Source organism: Chrysemys picta, chromosome 1, assembly GCF_011386835.1.
Source record: "Chrysemys picta bellii isolate R12L10 chromosome 1, ASM1138683v2, whole genome shotgun sequence".
Classification (NCBI taxonomy): Eukaryota; Metazoa; Chordata; order Testudines; family Emydidae; genus Chrysemys; species Chrysemys picta.
Genome location: NC_088791.1, coordinates 341,464,496 through 341,484,493, shown reverse-complemented (window position 1 = coordinate 341,484,493; position 19,998 = coordinate 341,464,496). Strand labels below are relative to the sequence as shown.

At 44.7% G+C, this 19,998-nt stretch overlaps 1 protein-coding gene across 1 annotated transcript in view; it reads left to right on the top strand.

The window, feature by feature from the left end:
* Positions 1-19,998, top strand: part of GDPD5 (glycerophosphodiester phosphodiesterase domain containing 5) — a 325,483-nt gene that overhangs the window by 94,548 nt on the left and 210,937 nt on the right. The window lies entirely within an intron of this gene.

The following is a 19,998-nucleotide window of genomic DNA, read 5'->3' as shown; positions in this document are numbered from 1 at the left end:
TGTGTGTGTGTAATCTTTAGGGATGAATGTAGCTATGGAAATTATTAATAATTTTTTGGTGCCAGCTCCATATTTGCAGTAAAATGGCTTGTTAACAGAGCTAGGTGAAGCCACTATTGCTTTTCTTTCCTGCCCAGTGATGAAATATCTGCCCAAGCTACTCCTAGGTATTTCCCTTTTCTGGGCATACAATACAAAACATCACCACTTGTGAAATGAAAGAACATGCTGTTTTTGAGCCACTGTAGGTCTAGGTTTTCCCTGTGGCCTGGTTTATTAGCACTCAGTGAACACTTATGTAACTGATTTTTCAGTCTGTTACCTTGGGAATTGTCCCTCGTTAAATATTTTATTTTCCAAATCCATTGAGTTGTCACGGGCTGTTAGAAATTCAGCTTTCAGACTCTCCCCTCCTGCAGCGGAATCTCCTTCATATCTCTGGTCTCCTCTGATCATGGCATTCTTTTTACATCCAACCTTCCTCCTCCTCCTCCTCCTCCTCCTCAGTGGCTGTGATAGATAAACTGCTGCCAGGAGTTGGAGGAGGAGCTGCTATCTACCAGCCCCCACCTCACTCTGTGACACACCCTTCTCCTCCCAGAGCATCACTACCCACCAACAATCTGGTTCATTCAGGGCTTGTAATTTGGAAACTTTGGCCGTAGGTGTCTTGGGTTGGGCGTTCAAAATCACCTGCTGCTTTAAGACATTTGGGTCCACGTCCCTTTCTTTGGACTATGAATGGCCACGAAGAAGTGTTTTACTTGGTCAGTGTATAGTGAACTGTAAGATATTGCTGTGTTTGGGGGTCTGATGGGCTGAAACTGCTTCTTATGCATGAATAAGGTTAACTCTGGTCTGGCTTGTTAGGGCATCACTGGGGAAGACTTGAGGCTGTTCTTTTGCTGTGAAGACAGAAAATTCTAGAATGTGCGAGCCAGAATTGTATAGTTAATCTTCGCCCTACATTTCAACATTGTGTTACATGGATGGATATAATGGATCTATTCGCCGGACTAGCACTTTGTAAACTATAATTGTTAGCTATCAAAGTGTGGTGGGTGGTAATAGTTATAGATATTGTAAGATATGCCTTGGAAAACGTGAAGTATCGGAGTGTAACAGAATGGATGCTATTAAGGTTCAAGGTAATAAAAATCTCTTAAAATGACTGAAAGTACTTTGACTAATAGCTGTTGGAGACATATCCATCAATGAGTTTATAAATCCCTTGTGGTTGTCCCTCTGGTAAGGAAAATGAAATAGTAGCTGACATAATTGGTTTGCCGATAGTTACTTCCCCCCCCTGAATAGGACTCTCCAGTCAGACTTGGGAGTGAACTTCAATTTATCCTGCTAAGCCAGGGAGTCTCCCTTTAATAGCTGCTTTAAAGCTATCTCTTCCCTGTTTTTAATGACTTTGGTCTCCAGTATTGGATTTGACGTGACCTCTATCTAGATATAAAGATATGCTTTGAAATGGTCTAGACTATACTGTACTTGTAGACTAGTGCACTCTCAGCAATTCCTTACCATACTGTCCTGGACTGGCCAGTCAGAGTTCACCTGGAGCCATGAAATACCCCTTAGTGTAGGGTAATTAGACTGAACTTGAAACTATAGTAGAACTTCTAAGTAGTAATTAGTAATCATGTAGCTAGTAAGATACCTCTGAGAGAGCAATGTGTATCTCTTAACACAGTGTTCCTTATATCAGGATCTGGGTTCTTCATGTTCGCAAAAGCCTGCAGAAATATAAGCTGACCGAGTATGATCCTTTGTGTGCTTCACTGGTATTGTAATAACTGCTTTCCTAGTATGTATTCTCATAAATTAAAATGTTTAGGGCTGCAGGACACGAAATAATGTCACATGTATTGACACTTTACAGTGGTAGTGCACAGTAAGGAGCCAGCTCAAAGCCTGGGGTGCCGAGCACTTAAATTGCACTTGTTCTCTGAATCCACCTCAACGACATATTTAAACATTCCACTTCCAGCTGTCTTCATTATCCACTGTGAAGCCTCAGTATTTTCCTAACTGGAATTTAATCTATAAAATGCACTATTGCAAACTCTACCTGGCCCTGTTTGCTAGGTCAGCTGACACCATTGGGCTTGATCCATTGTTTTCTAAAGCAGTTTGGAGTATTTCCACTGATTTCACTGAGAGTTGGCTTGGGCCCTTCAATAAGACTTTTAAATGAGTAAATATTGTATTATGGTAACTGGGTGTGCAGACATTAGCTTTCTCTCACTGTGGCTGGGTGTTATTTATGACAGTGCCTAAGGCACGGTTCTTTCTTGAGATCAAATGTACTAATGCAGGGGTTCTCAAACTGGGGGTCGGGACTCCTCACGGGGTCGTGAGGTTAATACCTGGGGGGTCGCGAGCTGTCAGTCTACACCCCCAAACCCCTTTGCCTCCAGCATTTATAATGGTGCTAAATATATAAAAAAGTGTTTTTGAATTTATAAGGGGGGTCGCACTCAGAGGCTTGCTATGTGAAAGGGGTCACCAGTACAAGAGTTTGAGAACCACTGTACTAATGTAAGATCACTGTGCCACTAGATGGCACTACTACAGGTGAGCCATAAGTCTGACTCTCTCGGCACTTCAGTTTTTGAATGAAAGCTGTGGTGTTTAGCTGGGATTCAGTTCTTTTTAGAAGCTGCTTTTTATTATTTGTATACATAAGTAAAAGCTGGTTCACCGCCTGAATGTGTCTGCCTGAAATAATTGTGATGCAGAGCTGCAAAACAAATGTATATTTGTAATGCTTTTGAGACCATGTAATGATGGTACTCATTAAATCTGGTCTCTAGTGTCCCAAAAAAACCTCATGTGGCACCTTAGAGACTAACAAATTTATTTGGGCATGAGCTTTCGTGCCACTGCATGCATCCGATGAAGTGGGTTTTAGGCCACGAAAGCTTATGCCCAAATAAATTTGTTAGTCTCTAAGGTGCCACAAGTAGTCCTTGTTCTTTTTGCTGATAAAGACTAACACAGCTACCACTCTGAAACCAAAAAACCTCATGTAACTGTAGCAGCTGCAACTCTAAGAAGAGATAGAGCTTCAAGATTTGTACTTGATCTGTTTTTAGACTTTGAAACTCGATTAATGCAAATAAAGACTAATTGATGTTTGGATCCACAGTTGCAAGTCAAGTGGGAAAATGCCTTTCTTCAATAACTCAATATGCTGTATGATGATGTAAATAGAGTAGAAAGGAAAATGGCTCCATCCTCATTAGTGTGTTTTCTCTTTTGGGTTATAAAAAAATTATACATGTAATGGAACAATCAAGATGGGCACATACCAAATATGGGTCATCATGTGATCTTATTATTGTAAACTTTGTCTTCCCTTGCTCCCATCACTCTGATACTTGCTACAGTCATTCATTGTATCATCTCTAAATTAGACTGGAAACTCTTTGGCACTTGGACCACATAATGTCTATTTGTGTGCTTTGTGCAGTGCCTACTACGCTTTGAGTGCTAGATAACAATAACTAGAAAAGCAGGCTTTAATAATACAATTGTACCTCACAATTCCACTTGGATTTTCTAAGCATTTCTAGAAGATAGGATGGATCATCTTGGCTCCATCAGGTTGGGTATCTTTGTCTTCAGAAGTAGCTTATTCCTAAGTGTTTCCAAGAGAGTGGACTGCTTCAGTGGAGATGGTGAAATGCACATACTCAGGTGTGTGATGGGGAGAGATTCCTGCCTGACGCTTGTGGTAATCGGATTATTCCAAGAAGCGGAAAATTGGAGTACCCCTTTCTTAAGAGGACTATAATAGTTGCAAAAGTTTTCTCATAAATGTGTCCAACTTTCAAAAATAAGGTCCCACCATAATATTGGAATCATGACCAACTACATTAATGAATTCTACAAGTTGACTATTGAGTTCTCTTTCTCTTCCTCCCCCACCCCCTCTAAATCTCCATTCCCGTGAGATTGGTCCGCACAATCAGAAGCATGGCTTTACTTTAAAAAGCGTGTGTACAAAATGGGTTTCCACTTTGTCTCAATTACTCTGAATAAAATATGCTCAGTCCACAAGTGAGGAAAAAAGCTTTTTTCTCCCTGACAGCTCTCAAACCCAGTCAGGTATCTGTCATGCTGTCTGGAGTGGCTCATAACTATGAGTACCTAGCTCAGGGCAGACAGTCAGAAAACAAGGGCGGACACCCCAAACTGGTGGTATGTTCTAAAATTAGATTTCCACCAATCCAGTAACACATGTGAACTCCTGGATTGCTATACCAGCCTTACCATGGAGTCACAGACCGTCCCCTTAGACTGGAAAGCCTATCTTGCCACCCTGACAAACTGAACTTTGTGGTAAAGTTACTTAAACCTAAAATCACACCACATCAGGTTTCTCACAGTCCCAAGAGACCAGTCACTTACCCCAGATCAATTGATACTCCGGATCTTACACCAAAGACAATGCGGGCAGCTAAATCTATAGTAAACTAACTAAAGGTTTATTAGCTAAGAAAAAGGAAGGAGTTATTGAGAATTTAAAGAGGGTAAAACACATGTACAGGTGAGTCACAGGTTGTAATTCCAAATGGTGGCGGTGATGTGATAAACTGGCAGTTAATCAAGTCTTTCAGAGTATCCAGATCGTCTCTGGAAATCCCTACTTTGCGTCTGGTGCACTTCCCTGTAAGAGTACAAACAGTCTAGAGATGAAGGATCTTTCTTTGAATCCATACTTATTGCCAGCTTGGCTTCTGGCAGAAGAAGCTGTATCTCTACCCACCTGGGCTTATCCTTTGAGGCTAAGTGAGGACTTAGCCTTTTGACCTCTGCCCACCATGCATAATGGCCATTTGCTTTGAAATTAGCATTTTCTGTTAAAGACGTTAAGTCTTTCATTAGCATTTCCTAAGATTTCTTTGGGTTATTTAATTACATGGGAATGCACAATGTAAATGTTTGCTATTACATTATAACAAGTTTCAGAGTAGCAGCCGTGTTAGTCTGTATCCGCAAAAAGAACAGGAGTACTTGTGGCACCTTAGAGACTAACAAAATTATTAGAGCATAAGCTTTCGTGGACTACAGCCCACTTCTTCGGATGTAGTCCACGAAAGCTTATGCTCTAATAAATTTGTTAGTCTCCAAGGTGCCACAAGTACTCCTGTTCTTTTTACATTATAACAGGAACAGATGAATGAAAATAATACAAGTAACATTCCACTAGTTTTCATGAAATTTAAACCTATGAATACACACTTGTATATTACTCACTTTTATCTATACTAATACACAAGCGAATTGGCCTGTGACCCCGATATGACCTGGTCTGCCAGTGTCATGGTATCTGAAAAGCAAGTTGGGTTCTTTCGGCTTTGCATGTGATTAGTTGAGATTTTGCTGGCCAGATTCTGCTGTTGATGACACTTGTGCAACACTACTGGGTCAGTGTTGTTTGAGGTTAGGAATTGACCCTTTAGTTAGGGCTTTGCTGACAATATTATTGATGGACAAGTTGAAATCGAATCAAGCTTGCGTTCCCTTAGCTAGGTCGACTTTACAGGGCTAACCAGTATGGAGTAGTACAAATTTTGCTTTTGGCACTAAAGCAGACGTGACACAGGTGAAGAGACGCAGGGAGTAGATTTGTTAAGTAAAGTATCATTTACACTGCGTTTCCCGACAATAACAGTACTTTAGTTAAACAAGCTGGCTTTGCCCAAATAGAATGAGGAGTCCTTTTGGCACGTTAGAGACTAATACATTTGTTTGGGCATACGCTTATATAAATTTGCTAGTCTCTAAGGTGCCACAAGGACTCCTTGTTGTTTTTGCTGATACAGACTAACATGGCTACCACTCTGAAACCTGTCACCCAAACTGGTTACTCAAGAGAAAAGAGAGCAAAAATCTAGATGAGTGCAGGGCAGAATGGAGCTCCTGCCTCTTTACACAACAGAGAATTGTACGATGAATATGTTTAAAGAACGTTTCTTAGAGCAGGGAGGAGGAATTGTGGGAAATAAAGAGCTCATAATCTGTTAAATGAGGATTTTTCCACCCTTCCCCAAACCAGGAGAGACACGTGACTGGCACTTGGTTCTCTGAATAATCATACAGCAGATGTGCAAAGAATGTGACCATAAAAAACAAACTTACTTTAATTGAAACAATAAGGCAAAATCTGTTTGGGGCGGGGGGAGGCATTTCTCTAGCACTTAGAGTAGCTAATTGCAAGGTTTGTGCTTTTCTGGCTGGTATAAAACACTTTTCAATGATGCAATGGGAAAAAATCCTCAAGAAAATCATAGAACAAACTCTACAGGAGCATGTATGAGTTACCGAGGGGAAACTGTGTGTGTCTGTGTTGGGTTTAAAAATCTGTTCTCGTTTAACCTCTCAATAAAACACATGCTGAAACTAGATAAGGCTGGAGGGCAGATTCTCTGTTCTGAAGCTAGTTATAGCTAAAATAATTAAGATTTTTCTTATTTCCAGCTAGACTAATAGTTGGGAATGTTTCTTTTTCTTAGATCGACCTTTAATTAGCACTTATTCTTTGCAATGGAGAGAGTCTCATCTGGTGCGCTTCTGCATTCAGCCTTGAGCTTTGCCTTTTTGGTATCTTGTCTCACTGTGCCCCAACATAGGTGTTACACCTCCCTGCTGCCTGTTCTCTTCCTCATTCACATCTGCCTCATTGACCTCAAAATCATCTCCTGCTGCCCAGCTTGGCTGAAGTTCTCATCACTTTGGATGTATTGCATCATGGGGAATTCTCTCCCAATGCTGTTTACAGAGGATCTTCCCTAGGCAGGAGCTTTCAGAACCAATTGGTGTCTCGATCAAGACCCAGCTTTTTCCGATGCATTGTGTGCTCCTGCTATTTATGTTGTCCTGTCTACTTTTTTATGAGGGCATGGGGTTGTAAGTGGGTCTTACTGCTCACATTCCTTCGATGCTGCAGTTTTGCCATGATGAACCGTCATTCCTGCCAGTGATGTCTGGCATTCCAAATGCTTGCATCTGCCTTGCTCCTCCGTTGCTGCGGATGAATTCTGGACCCTGGATTGTTTTACCATTGAGCCGTCTGTGTGGTGTTTGCTGGGGTAATTCTGGCACGCTGTCACTAGCTAGTGTGCAGATAACTTCTCAAAAGTGTTGCAGAAGAATGGCGAATAATCTAATTACCACTGCTCTTAATAATGAATTATCGTAACACAAAGGACCCCAAATGTGCTGGAAAGTAATGGCTCCTGCCTGAAAGAGCTGGTAATAGGAGAGCACCATGCACATAAGTAGCTGTAACTGACCTGGTTACATGTCTCCGTAGTACCACAGCAGCCATTGCTCAGAGGCCGTTTGTAGTGTCCTTAGGAAGACGCCCCCCAGTGAGATTAGTTTCTTCTACCACAGGGGAGGGCAAACTTTTTGGCCTGAGGGCCACATCGGGTTTCTGAAATTGAATGGAGGCCCAGCCCCCGCCCCCTATCCGATTTTCCCCCTGCTTTTCACCTCCTGACGCTGCCCCCCCCCCCCGGACTCCTGCTCCATCCAACCCCCCCCCGTTCCCTGACGCCCCCCCCCCCGGGACCCCTGCCCCATCCACCTCTCCCTGTCCCCTGACTACCCCTGGACCCACTGCCCTCTGCCACCCCCATCCAATCCCTCCTCTCAATCCTGACTGCCCCTCTGGCACCCCTACCCCATCCAACCACCCCTTCTCCCTGACCGCCCCCGGAACCCTTGCCCCTGACTGCCCCCATTCAACCCCCCTGTTCCCTGCCCTCTGACTGCCCCAACCCCTAGCCACACCCCTGCCCCCTGACCACCATCCCGAACTCCCCTGCCCTCTATCCAACCCCCCCGTTCCCTGCCCCTTACCGTGCTTCCTGGAGCACCGGTGGCTGCGGCGCTACTGCCACGCTGCCCAGAGTACCAGGACAGGCACCGTGCTGCCCGGCTGGAGCCAGTCACGCCACTACGCAGCTCAGAGCACCGGCTCAGGCAAGAGCTCCGCTGCCCAGAGCATTGTGCCGGCGGCGCAGTGGGGGAGAGGGGACAGCTGCGGGGGGAGAGGGGACAGCAGGGGAGGGGCCGGGGGCTAGCCTCCCAGGCCAGGAGCTCAGGGGCCAGGCAGGAGGGTCTCGCAGGCCGGATGTGGCCCGCAGGCTGTAGTTTGCCCACCTCTGTTCTAAGACCGATTGTTTTCTCCTAATGGCTCATCAACCTGAATGGGCCTTTCCCAGCCATCTAGAGTGAGCATCTTTTGCCTAGTGGTGGGCATTCCCCAGGTGTAAACACATTTGTAATAGATATCTAGTCAATATGCCTAACTTCAGATACAAAAATTATACATGCATACAAATAGGACAATCATATTCAGTAAATCATAACCTTTCCAATGATCTCTCCCATGACTTATCTTGCATAAAATACATCAGAATCATGCTATATAATAATATCACTGAAGAATATGGGGTGCAGTGTCACAGGGAGAATTAATGAAGATGGAAAGTGTTTGTATACTTTCCAAGGCAAGTAATAGGTAGGACTGAGGATCTGTACTCTGCAGACACTGTGCTACCACCACTTCATTAATAGTCTCTGTCATGTTGAACCCATATGAACATTTGTTTTGCTTCAAAAAGAAACAGAGCAATCGGTTCCTTAAAGGGTGAAAGAACACGTCGCTCAGTTCTGTTCCCTTCCTGGCTTTGGGTGGAGCAGAAGAAAAAGTTTTTTGGGGGGATTCATTTGAAGGCCAAAGATAACTGGTTTCTGCAAATGCAGGCAAAGACTTCTGTTTGTAGAAAGAGTGAAGAATGCATTTCTGGTGTTTGTTCTTTAAAAGACTTATGTGGGTAACTCCTCCTAAATAACCCCTCACCTTCTCATCCTTCTGTTTATGCTGGGGAGGAAATTTGCCTCTTGACTTGTGAAAATCTTGAATAAAGACTTTAAAGGGAGCTAGTATGTTGTACTTATTTACTTAGTGAGATTAAAGTCTGTTTTCTTCTGTAATCCCTTTGAAGTGTTATCTTTGATGTTGAATTCTCATCAACTGGAGGCCAAAAAATCCCTAGGTCAGAATGTTGTTTTGAAAATGTAAATATTTCTGGTTTTAGGAACTCTGAATGGCAAGTTATACATAGGGTTGGGGATAATTATGCATCATCCTGTTCCCTTAATGTTCAGGTCATTTTTTTACAATCTTGCAAATTAAAGCAGATATAAGTGATTGCTAATGCTCAGTGTTTTCCCTGCTTACAGCCTAGCCATGGTTTTGTCATGAATGTTGGATTCCAGACAGCACTGAAAGTCTCTTTCCCTTAAAGGCATAATGTTGGTACCACAATTCTGGAACTTGTCTGTCAGATAAGAACATAAGAATGGACATACTGGGTCAGACCAAAGGTCCATCTAGCTCAGTATTCTGTCTTCCATCAGTGGCCAATGCCAGGTGCTCCAGAGGGAATGAACAGAACAAGTAATCATCAAGTGATCCATCTCCTGTCACCCATTCTCAGCATCTGGCAAACAGAGGCTATGGACACCATCCTTGCCCATCCTGGCTAATAATTATTCATGGGCCTATCCTTCATGAGCTTATCTAGTTCTGTTTTGAACCCTGTTGTAGTCTTGGTCTTCACAACATCCTCTGGCAATGAATTTCTCAGGTTCATTGTGCATTGGGTGAAGAAATACTTCCTTTTGTTTGTTTTAAACCTGCTGCCTACTCATTTTACTTGGTGACCCTTAGTTCTGTTATGTGAAGGAGTAAATAACACTTCTTTATTTACTTTCTCCCCACCAGTCGTGATTTTTATAGATCTCGATCATCTCCTCCCTTAGTCATGTCTTTTCCAAGCAGAAAAGTCCCAGTCTTATTAATCTCTTCTCAGATGGAAGCTATTCCATACCCCTAATCATTTTTGCTGCCCTTCTCGGTACCTTTTCCAATTCCAATATATCTTTTTTGAGATGAGGCGACAAGATCTGCACACGGTATTCAAGATGTGGGCGTACCTTGGATTTATACAGAGGCTATATGACATTTTCTGTCTTATTTATCCCTTTCCTAATGATTCCCAACATTCTGTTTGCTTTTCTGACTGCCGCTGCACATTTGAGTGGATGTTTCAGAGAACTATTCACAGTGACTCCAAGATCTTTCTTGATTGGCAACAGCTAATTTAGACCCCATCATTTTATATGTATAGTTGGGATTATGTTTTCCAGTGTGCATTACTTTGCATTTATCAACATTGAATTTCATCTACCATTTATCAAACAAGCTCCATCAACTTGCTCATCTCTGGCTATTTTGATTTATTGTTAGTGCTAGTCCATAAATGTCTGATGGAGGCTGCCTCAGCCCACTAGACATAATTCATTTCTGGTCTTAAGTGACTCTTGCAAATGTTTATGCAATCATTGTAAATAGACGTGATATATTTGCTTTCTTTTGGCCTATAACTGTAGTTCTGTGCTCACCAGTGAAAAGGTGGTCATCTGCATTTTAAAGTATTGTGTTTTCAACCTGTGGACCTCTGGAGGTCCACACACTATGCCTAAGATTTCCAAAGGCACACCTCTGTTCGAAATTTTTGCATGTGGAAAATGGTTGAAAACCACAAGTCTGTTGTCTTCACTTGTGCAGAAACTTTCTTCAGTAGTGATCGTACAAAAAAGAACCTAGCCTAGTAGAGATGGGGGGGGGGCGTTTTGAGTCACAAGTGATCTCTCTGCCAGTGTGGGATTGTTCACGACTGGTTGTTTGTTAGTGTGCTGTCTCATCTGGTTTGAAATGTCTTTATTGATGCAAGTGCCACCGCATCCCTTCTCTTGGGAGATTATTTCATAGAATAGAACTTCAGCTATAAGGCAATGGCACAATGTCTGTCCTGGTCAAATATATGCTGTCCCTTATTGTTTTTCCACCCTCTCCCCACTCCATACTTCCTGGAGGAGCTGGAATCGTCTAGGACAACGGAACTCTGACTAGGTTGAGTGTGGAGAGGGAGTCTAGTCAGAAACTGTTCTGTGGCTAGACAAAGACCATTGGCCTCTCCACCTTCCAGATTAAGGGCTTGTTCAGCTGCAGTGCTGCGTGCACTCTGAATACACAGAGAAGGGGTGAGTACCTGTGGTGGCAAGGCAGAAGACAGTTTCTTTTCTCCTTAGGGCAGTGGTCACCAAAGTCTTCATGTTGCACCCCCCTTATCCTTAGCCAAGGCCTGGAGTGAGGCTGTGTCTCTTGGGCGGTGGGGGTGGGGGGTATGAACAGGGGTCAGAGGGCCGAGGCTGGGCCGGCAGCTGGGGGCAGGTCTGGGGTTGGGAACGTGGCCGGGAATGGAGTTGCAGCTGGGGGTGCGGTGTGGCTGGGGCCAGGAATGGAGCTGAGGCTTGGTGGGGTGAGTGTGGAGGCTGGGCCAGGAGTGGAGCCGGGGCTGGGGGCAGGGCTGTGGGGCTGGGGCCGGGAACGGGACTGAGGCTGGGGTGGTTTGAGGAGGCTGGGGCCAGGCTGGGAGCTGGGGGTGGGGCTGTGGGGCTGGGCCCAGGAGCGGAGCTGCATCCGGGAGCCGAGGCTGGGAGCGGGGTTGGGACTGCGGCTGGGCTGTGGTGGGGTCTAGCAGCTGTGACTGAGAGTCGAAGCCACAGCTATCGGTGGGGCCGGAGCAGAGCTGGGGGCAGAGCAGTGCTAGGTGGCACTCCCTGTGGGGGCTGGCCTGGGTTTGGCCCCCCGCACCTCCTAAACATTCCTCCTCACCCCCTTAGTGGGGTTTGCGCTCCTCAGTCTGGGGACCACTGCCTTAGGGCTACTGTAGACTTAGGCCAGTTCCTTTAAAACTTATTGATTTCATGACCACCCTGAAACCATTAACTTGAAATTTCATTACAGTCCCAATGGGGCAGGAGAGCCTTGTATAGGTGCATGTGATTATTACATTTGGAGCTGGAGAGTCTGTTCCTAAGGAACTTCATGTCTATTTACTTAACTAGGAAGTATTTCAAAAAAATCAGCATTTTCCAGTGCAATTAAGGGCTCACAATTGAAATGAATGCCTATACGAACATTCACTAATTGGCTATCAATAATAGTTTTGTTAAATCAATGTCTGGTGCTCATGCTTTTTAATGTTTTAAATATGATTAACTCTAACTTGTAATGAGAGAGATGGCTATTTGATTTCCATGGAGATTAATAATAAATACAGATCCTATGAGTCACAGTGAATTTCAGCTCCTTAGTTTATTATCTTTCTTGTCAATGCAAGAAGTAGGAACTAAGGTTTGACCTCCGAGGTTTTTTCCACATGTAGCCGATGAAAGATGTTTTTCTAAATGTTCTTCGAAAAAATTAAGTGAAAATTTTCAAACCGATTTTTTTTTCTCCTGGAGTCCAAAGACCTACTTCTATTCACAGCACAGGTGTGTGGCCAGGGCCAGCTTTCTCCACTCAGGCCCTACCATGTACTTCAACCCTGAGTGGGAGGGACCATCTCTGTGGGCAAAAGGGGGCAGTTCAGCTTCTGCCACCCCCAGGACTTTGCTGAGATGGTCCCCAAGAGGGGACGGGGGTGCCTGCACACACCAGTTATGGTGGGGTGGCTCTTGTGATGTGGATACCTCTCCTCCTAGGGTCTGCATTGAGACCACCCACTCATTTCACAGAGGCCACTGAATAGCCATCAGGTGGGAAAGACCCTGGATCGCGGCAGTGCTGGCAGGATTGGAACTGGAGGCGTAGGTAGAGGGTGAAATTAAGATTCCGATATTTCACCGAATCTAAGTCAGTTTCGCGTTAGTTGATAGTGAGGACATCAGTGCAATGCTGCAATGACTGAGGGGGCGATGCAGCAGGGGAATGGCTTTAGTTGTAGAAAATAACAATTTCCATTATGTGTTTCTCTTTTTTAAAGTGCCGATTTTTGTCTGTTTAGGATCTAAGCTTTTTAGAGCAAGGACTGTCTATGATGTGTGTCTATAGAGCTCCTAGATCAGTGTGCTGCTGATCTCAGGTGAGGCCTCTAAGCACTACTGTAATGTACTACTAAAAACAACCTATTCTCCCCAGGAAAAATGTAAAAAACAACCCCCCCCCCCCAAACTTTAGCCAAAATTTGACCTGACAGTTTCCCTTTACATTTTACATCATGAGTAAATTAATTTTGCTTCGCTTGAAAGTGATCAGAGAGGAATATATATGGTCGGCAATTAACAACTTTGGTTTAGTTTCCACACAATCAGAGCCTCAGCAGACTAACCAGAAACAAAAATTGTTGCAATGTGTGTAGTGTGTATCTCTCTAAAGAAATGTGTGTTAATTGCACTCCCTAAAGTCTTCATAAAATGTTGCTGCTGTATTTGCAAACAAACCTCCCTCCCCACCCCCCGCCCGGGAAGGCTGACTGGCAATCAGTTCACTTGTTTAACAGTAAGACATTTTTAAGTATTGGCAGATGATGTATCTTTAAAGTCAAGGTTGACAGGCTGTGTGGGTTTTTCTAGTGTGCGTTGAATAATTAATTTGCCTTGTTTCTAGTTTTATTTCGAATATAAATTGTGTAATGCTAACCCGCAGAAGTTTGAATCATTCATAGGCTGCATTCTCCACGTCAGAGCTGCAGATGTCATGGGAGCAGTGACTGTAAGGGTACAGTCTTTCAGCTTCTGTCAGAATCACTTCTAGTTGCAGGGGCAGTAAATATTCACCAGATGATTTCAGACAAAGCACGAAATCCTTGGATAGATGGTAAAATTTGCACACTGTGTTTATCAGCCTGACTTCCGTTAGTCAGAAGGTCCCTTGTTGTTTCTGTTACTCATCAGCCTTGTAGATCTTTTTCCTCGTGGACTTCTGTTTGTTACCTAGCGATGTACACAGGGGAGAGGTGGGAGTATTTATGCTGATAACATTGTATTGCAATTCAAATCAAAAACACATTTTAGTGTTTAATTTTTACATCGGATTTCTTGGCCTATGTGTTTGGGTTTTTTTTTTTTTTTTTGAATTTGCAGTTGGAAACGAATCAATAGCCTTTCAGGTGCCGAATTTGCAGTTGGATCCACAGAGATGCACTGCAGTTAGTTAGAAGTTCCCAACGGGTGTAGGGGGCCTGCCCGTATGGATTTGATTTCAGGATTGGGGTCTAGAACGCCACTTGGCATGGCCAGTGAGCCTTCCAAATGCAGAATGACAACAGGATGCTCCAGAAGACTGGTGGGTGTTGTTAAATGGATAATAAATTTGATATGCTGCTCCCTGCACTAGCTGTCAGGCTCTTGGGTGGAATTGAAAGGTCGAAGTCACCACTGCCTATTCACAGCCCAAACTTGCTACCTTCTAGTTCCCATGTGGACACATTTCTAGTCTACCACACAAACTTTGGTTGTTGCAAGTGCTGGAACTTATTAACACCAGGATGAACTAGAGGCAGGGTATTCTTGGTAGCTGGCCCAGACCATGCAGCTAGTTGGAAATGTAGAATGTCCTTGGCTGCATCGAGTAGTGAAAAGTTCTTTGTATCCAATTCCTTTCCATTCACAAAACTGTGAAACCTGGGACTCTTAGTGTAGCTGTTTTGTACAAGTGTAGGGTAGTGTCTTGTCTTTTTATACTTCTAATATCCCGGTTGAAACCATTTAACATACACCCAGATACCACGTCACTGGAATGCAATAAAAAACGTGATTGATGCCTTTAGAAATCTGTAGATTGCTGCTTGTTAACCATGCTCAAAAGCTTGTACATTTAATAGCTTTAGCAATATCAGACATTGTCTTTTAGTACTTAAGGGAAGTGTGCCAATTTTGATCTGTTCGTATTCTTCCGAAGCTAGGACAGATGGATTCATGAAGCCTGAGTAAACTGGCTCCAAACATAAAGGTTCATAAAAAACCCGTTATGCATCCACCCACCTGTGCCCCACTTTATGACTCCCTCAAAGTAGAAGGAAATAAGAGGAAGGTGCTGGGTTGATCATTCGAGGGCTTAACTGAATTTCCAGACTGTTCACCTTTTACCCAGTATCAGTGTTTCAAGGGGAGGTAGAGCGCTGTACCCCATATCCCAGGATGGATGCCCTTTCTCTTCGTTCCCTCCTGTTTGTCCCCTCCCGTCTAAACTGACTCTTGACCTGCCTACCCAGTGCTGTGCTGACAGACAGTCAGTAGCTGATGATGCAACATTCTGCTCTCCCCTCCCCCCCCATGCAATCAAGGAGCCAAGAAATTACTACCAGCTGAAATGGCAATTGGATACAGCACCCAAGGTAACACTCTTACTCAAGCCAAATGAATACATGCGCCTAGGATACGTGCTGCACCGCATCTCTTTGTTCGCAAAATGCGGGGCTCCTGGGTGTGCTGGGGGCATGCAATTGATCAGGTGGATATTTGAATTTCATGCTGGATGAAAGGGAAAGGGACAGGAACAAGTGACCTGGAGAAAGAAATACTCTATCTTATCTACCAAGCAGCTACAGTTTGGGTAGAGCAGTCGATGGGTTTCCATCCTGACCTGGTGGAGCTCATTGACAGGGTGAGAAGAGCAGTTCTTTGCCCATTCCATCCTAAATTCCTTTGGGGAGATTTTCAGTCTAATCACCAACTAGGCTGGCACTCAGGAGACCTGGATTCTATTCCCACTGTTATGACCTGGTGTGCAACCTTGGGGATGTCACTTTGCCTCCTTTTCCCTTCCCTCTTTGTCTGTCTTGTTCATTTAGATTGTAAGGTCTTTTGGGCAGGGACTGTCTCTCTGGCTGTCTTTGTACATCACCTAGCACAATGGGGCCCTAATCTCAGCTCGACTCCCTGGGTGCCACAGTAATTATGGAGACACCAACTAAGGCTTGAGTTAAGGTTGAATTGGATTCCCATTTTAAAGCAGAGACCTGGGCCAAATTTAAACCAGTGACTTACAGGAGGAACTGTTCCACCTGTCATTGTCGTCCAGCGACCACATCCACAAAGGAAAGCTGAGGCCTAATACTAGGAATGGAAGCAAAGCCTTTTTTAACTCTTTCTGAAGAGCAGCCGTGGTTTCAGGGCATCTGCTGCCTTGTGATCAATGGGATCTCTGTTGAAAGGCCTCTTCATGCGCCGACTTCCCACAATCTGGTGTGTGCGTGGGACAGTGGTGGTGGAAGCAGCCTGCCACAAGTCTCTCTCAAGGCGTTGAATTGCAGGGAAGAATGGCCAGCTGCCAATGGCTTCCAAATGGAAAAAAACGGAGCAAATGGTCTCATGCTCCTGGAACAGCATGTACAAATTTGCAATTAAAATAGTCAGTAAAATAGTCTGTATTTTTCCCCGTGTCAGACAGACAGACAGGTGAAATGATGATCGACTTTAGAATGGTATCGGTCAGGGATCAGGTTTGTTTTTTGGGAGAGTACGAGCCAAGTTCTGCCCACTCCTGACCCACAATGAGACTGCCACTCTGAGTAGATCGTGCCAGCCTTCACAATAGGATCACCCCTCTCCTTTCTTAGGCCCTTTGATCAGCAGTGAAATAGTTAGGTGAGGGGGATTGCACTACTAGGCTACAGAGTTTAAATGACCTTGAAATGACCTAGGAGTGGCAGCTGATTCTCCTTAGAACAGGGGTTTTCAAACTGGGGGTCGGGAGTTATTACATGAGGGGTCGCGAGCTGTCAACCTCCACCCCAAACCTCACTTTGCCTCCAGCATTTATAATGGTGTTAAATATATAAAAAAGTGTTTTTAATTTATAAGGGGGGGTCGCACTCAGAGACTTGCTATGTGAAAGGGGTCACCACTACAAAAGTTTGAGAGCCACTGCTTAGAACGATTGTTTGAAGACTCGGGGGCTGTCTACACGAGTCTCTGCCCTAAAATTTCCACAGGTGCAACTCCACTGGTGATAGCAACCCTGCAGCCTAGCGTGGTGGCACCTTGACTAGTGTTCCCACCACTGCTGCCGCTGGAGGTGCCACAGGGGTGATAAGCTCTTGAGACAATGGCCAGTGTTGCCAGCTCTGGGCAGACATGAGTGTACGCTCCGACAGGCTGAATGGTTTTTCTTTGCAGTCCCAAAGACTAGAGGCTAAACTTCTTTTGAAAATGGCCTGAACTATGCCATATAAAGGAAGAACATTGGTTCACCAATCCACCACTGGATTGGTAGTTTAACATCCGATTTAACGTAGCTTTCAATACAGAGCAAAGGACAAGAGGTAATCTATTGTGCATCACTCAAAAGTTGTCTAGATGTGTGCTTTAAATCCAGATCTAAGCTTTGAAAATGGCCCCTAATATTCTGAAGCTTTGGGCATGCTTACATTTTGTAGTTGAGGCCCATCACTAGTTCAGATGTAATATTTGAGTCTTGAGTGTAGCTGTAAATCAACCATTAGTACAATAGAAATTTGTGAGGTGGGATGTGTGTGTGTGGGGGGGGGCACTCTTGGGTTTTAATTGTCTAAGAAAGAAAAAATGTATAAGATTGTGAAGAACACAGTCAAGATATGCCAGCTGTGTGTTCATTGCAGAAAGAAGCACCTTTCACTGCATGTTAAATTACAAGGATTGTAGATCGTGACTCTTGTTCTGCTGTGCTTGAGAATTCAGTTGACAAAGTACCTCACCAAAGGCTCTTAAGCAAAGTAAGCTGTCATGGGATAAGAGGATTGATGGATTGATAAAAGATAGGAAACAAAGAGTAAGAATAAATGGTCAGTTTTCAGAATGGAGACAGGTAAATAGTGGTGTCCCCCAGGGCTCTGTACTGGGACCAGTCCTATTCAACATATTCATAAATGATCTGGAAAAAGGGGTAAACAGTGAGGTGGCAAAATTTGCAGATGATACAAAACTACTCACAATAGTCCTAAGCAGACTGCAAAGAACTACAAAAGGATTTCACAAAACTGGGTGACTGGGCAACAAAATGGCAGACGACCGTCAATAAATGCAGAGTAATGCACATTGGAAAACTAAGAAAGAGATAGAAAATATCATATTGCCTCTATATAAATCCATGGTATGCCCACATCTTGAATACTGCGTGCAGATGTGGTTATCCTATCTCAAAAAAGATGTACCGGAATTGGAAAAGGTACAGAAAAGGGCAACAAAAATTATTAAGGGTATGGAACGACTTCCATATGAGGAGAGATTAATAAACCTGGGACTTTTCAGCTTGGAAAAGAGACGACTTAGGGGGGATATGATAGAGGTCTATAAAATCATGACTGGTGTGGAGAAAGTGAACAAGGAAGTATTATTTACTCCTTCTCATAACACAAGAACTAGGAATCACCAAATGAAATTAATAGACAGCAGGTTTCAAACAAAAGGAAGTATTTTTTCACACAGCGCAGAGTCAGCCTTTGGAACTCCTCACCAGATGATGTTGTGAAGACCAAGACTATAACAGGGTTCAAAATAGAACTAGATAAGTTCATGGAGGATAGATCCATCAATGGCTATTAGCCAGGATGGGCAGGGATGGTGTCCCTACCCTCTGTTTGCCAGCAGCTGGAAATGGGCGACAGGGGATGGATCACTTGATGATTACCTGTTCTGTTCATTCCCTCTGGGGTTACCTGGCATTGGCCACTGTCGGAAGACAGGATACTGGGCTAGATGGACCTTTGGTCTGACAGAGTATGACCGTTATGTTCTTAAAATCCTGCTGTCTCCAGTACCGGTGGAGGTGCCAAACACCGGACCCTCCACTGGAAATATCCAGAACTGAACACGTGGGATCCAGGGTGAAAGGAAGCACGGCAGTTACGGGGAGGGGACCTCACTAGGTGTTACCCTGCCTGCTTGGTCTGGCATTCTGTCCCCTCTGGTGGTACCTAGATCATCTAGAGTAGAGGTCCCCAAACTGTGTGGCATTCCCCCCTTAGGGGGGCACAGAGGAACGTGTGTGTGTGTGTGTGTGGTGGGGCCTGGGCCAGCCCCAATGCGGGGTGGGGAGGAAGCACCACCCAGTCCTGTTCCGCTCCCAGCTCTGCTCTGGCTATGGCCCTGGGTCCTGGCCCGGCCCCCAGCCTCAGCCCTGACTGCAGCCGAGTCGTGGCTCTGCCCGCAGCTGCAGCCCTGGCCTCTGAGCTCTGACCCCTGTCAATGTCCCCCTGCTCCCTCCAGGAGCTGCTCCTGGTACCGGCTCGGGGGTGTGTGTGTGGACATTGGTAAGGGGGGGCATGACCCTGAAAAGTTTGGGGACCACTAATCTAAAGATTGAGTCTGCTACACCCTCAGCTATGAGCCCTGTGGCTTTTAGCTCATGGAGCAGATATTCATACACTAAGCTAAGGTCCCAGGTTCGATCCTGCCCACCAATGACCGGGATCTGTTGGCCTTACATAAAGACTTACTGTCCACGTAGAAAATATACAAACATGAGTGAGGGGTATTGGTACGGGGTGTGGGAAGGGAATGGAGAGCACCACAATTCCTACCACCAAACAGTAGTTGTGTACAGTATGCCAGGTTTCCAAGCATCAGTGTCAATTGTGCAGGCAATAAATCGTAGGTTCCCTTTTGCTAATCCTGATTTTTAATAGTAAAATCCATTGGATAACTAAGGATGTCGGCTACAGATCTCAGCCGAGATGAAAGCAAGCATCTAAATATAAACAGTAGCTTTGTGACATACACGGCATAGAATCGGTGTCGTTAGTTACAGAATGTTTTCCCATGGTATGCAGTGGAACTCTGCAGAACACAATGACTGAGTTTCCATGGGGGTGTGGGTGGAGGAGGCTAGGAGGGACAGGGAAAACTAGCCCTTTAAGTGTGTCACAGTAATGACAGTTGAGTATATGCAACCCTTTGGGCACTTAATGCGTAAATCCTTTTGGGGGCGAGAATGGGTATCTGTGTAATGGGAAGGGCCCTCAGCCAGCTGCAGGCCCCGGCAGCACCATTCAAAGCATTGGTTGGAGTGGATTGGGAGGGACATGCAGTGCACTCCTGAGAACGCTGCCTCTCCGACTCACCAGTGTAGGAAGCAAG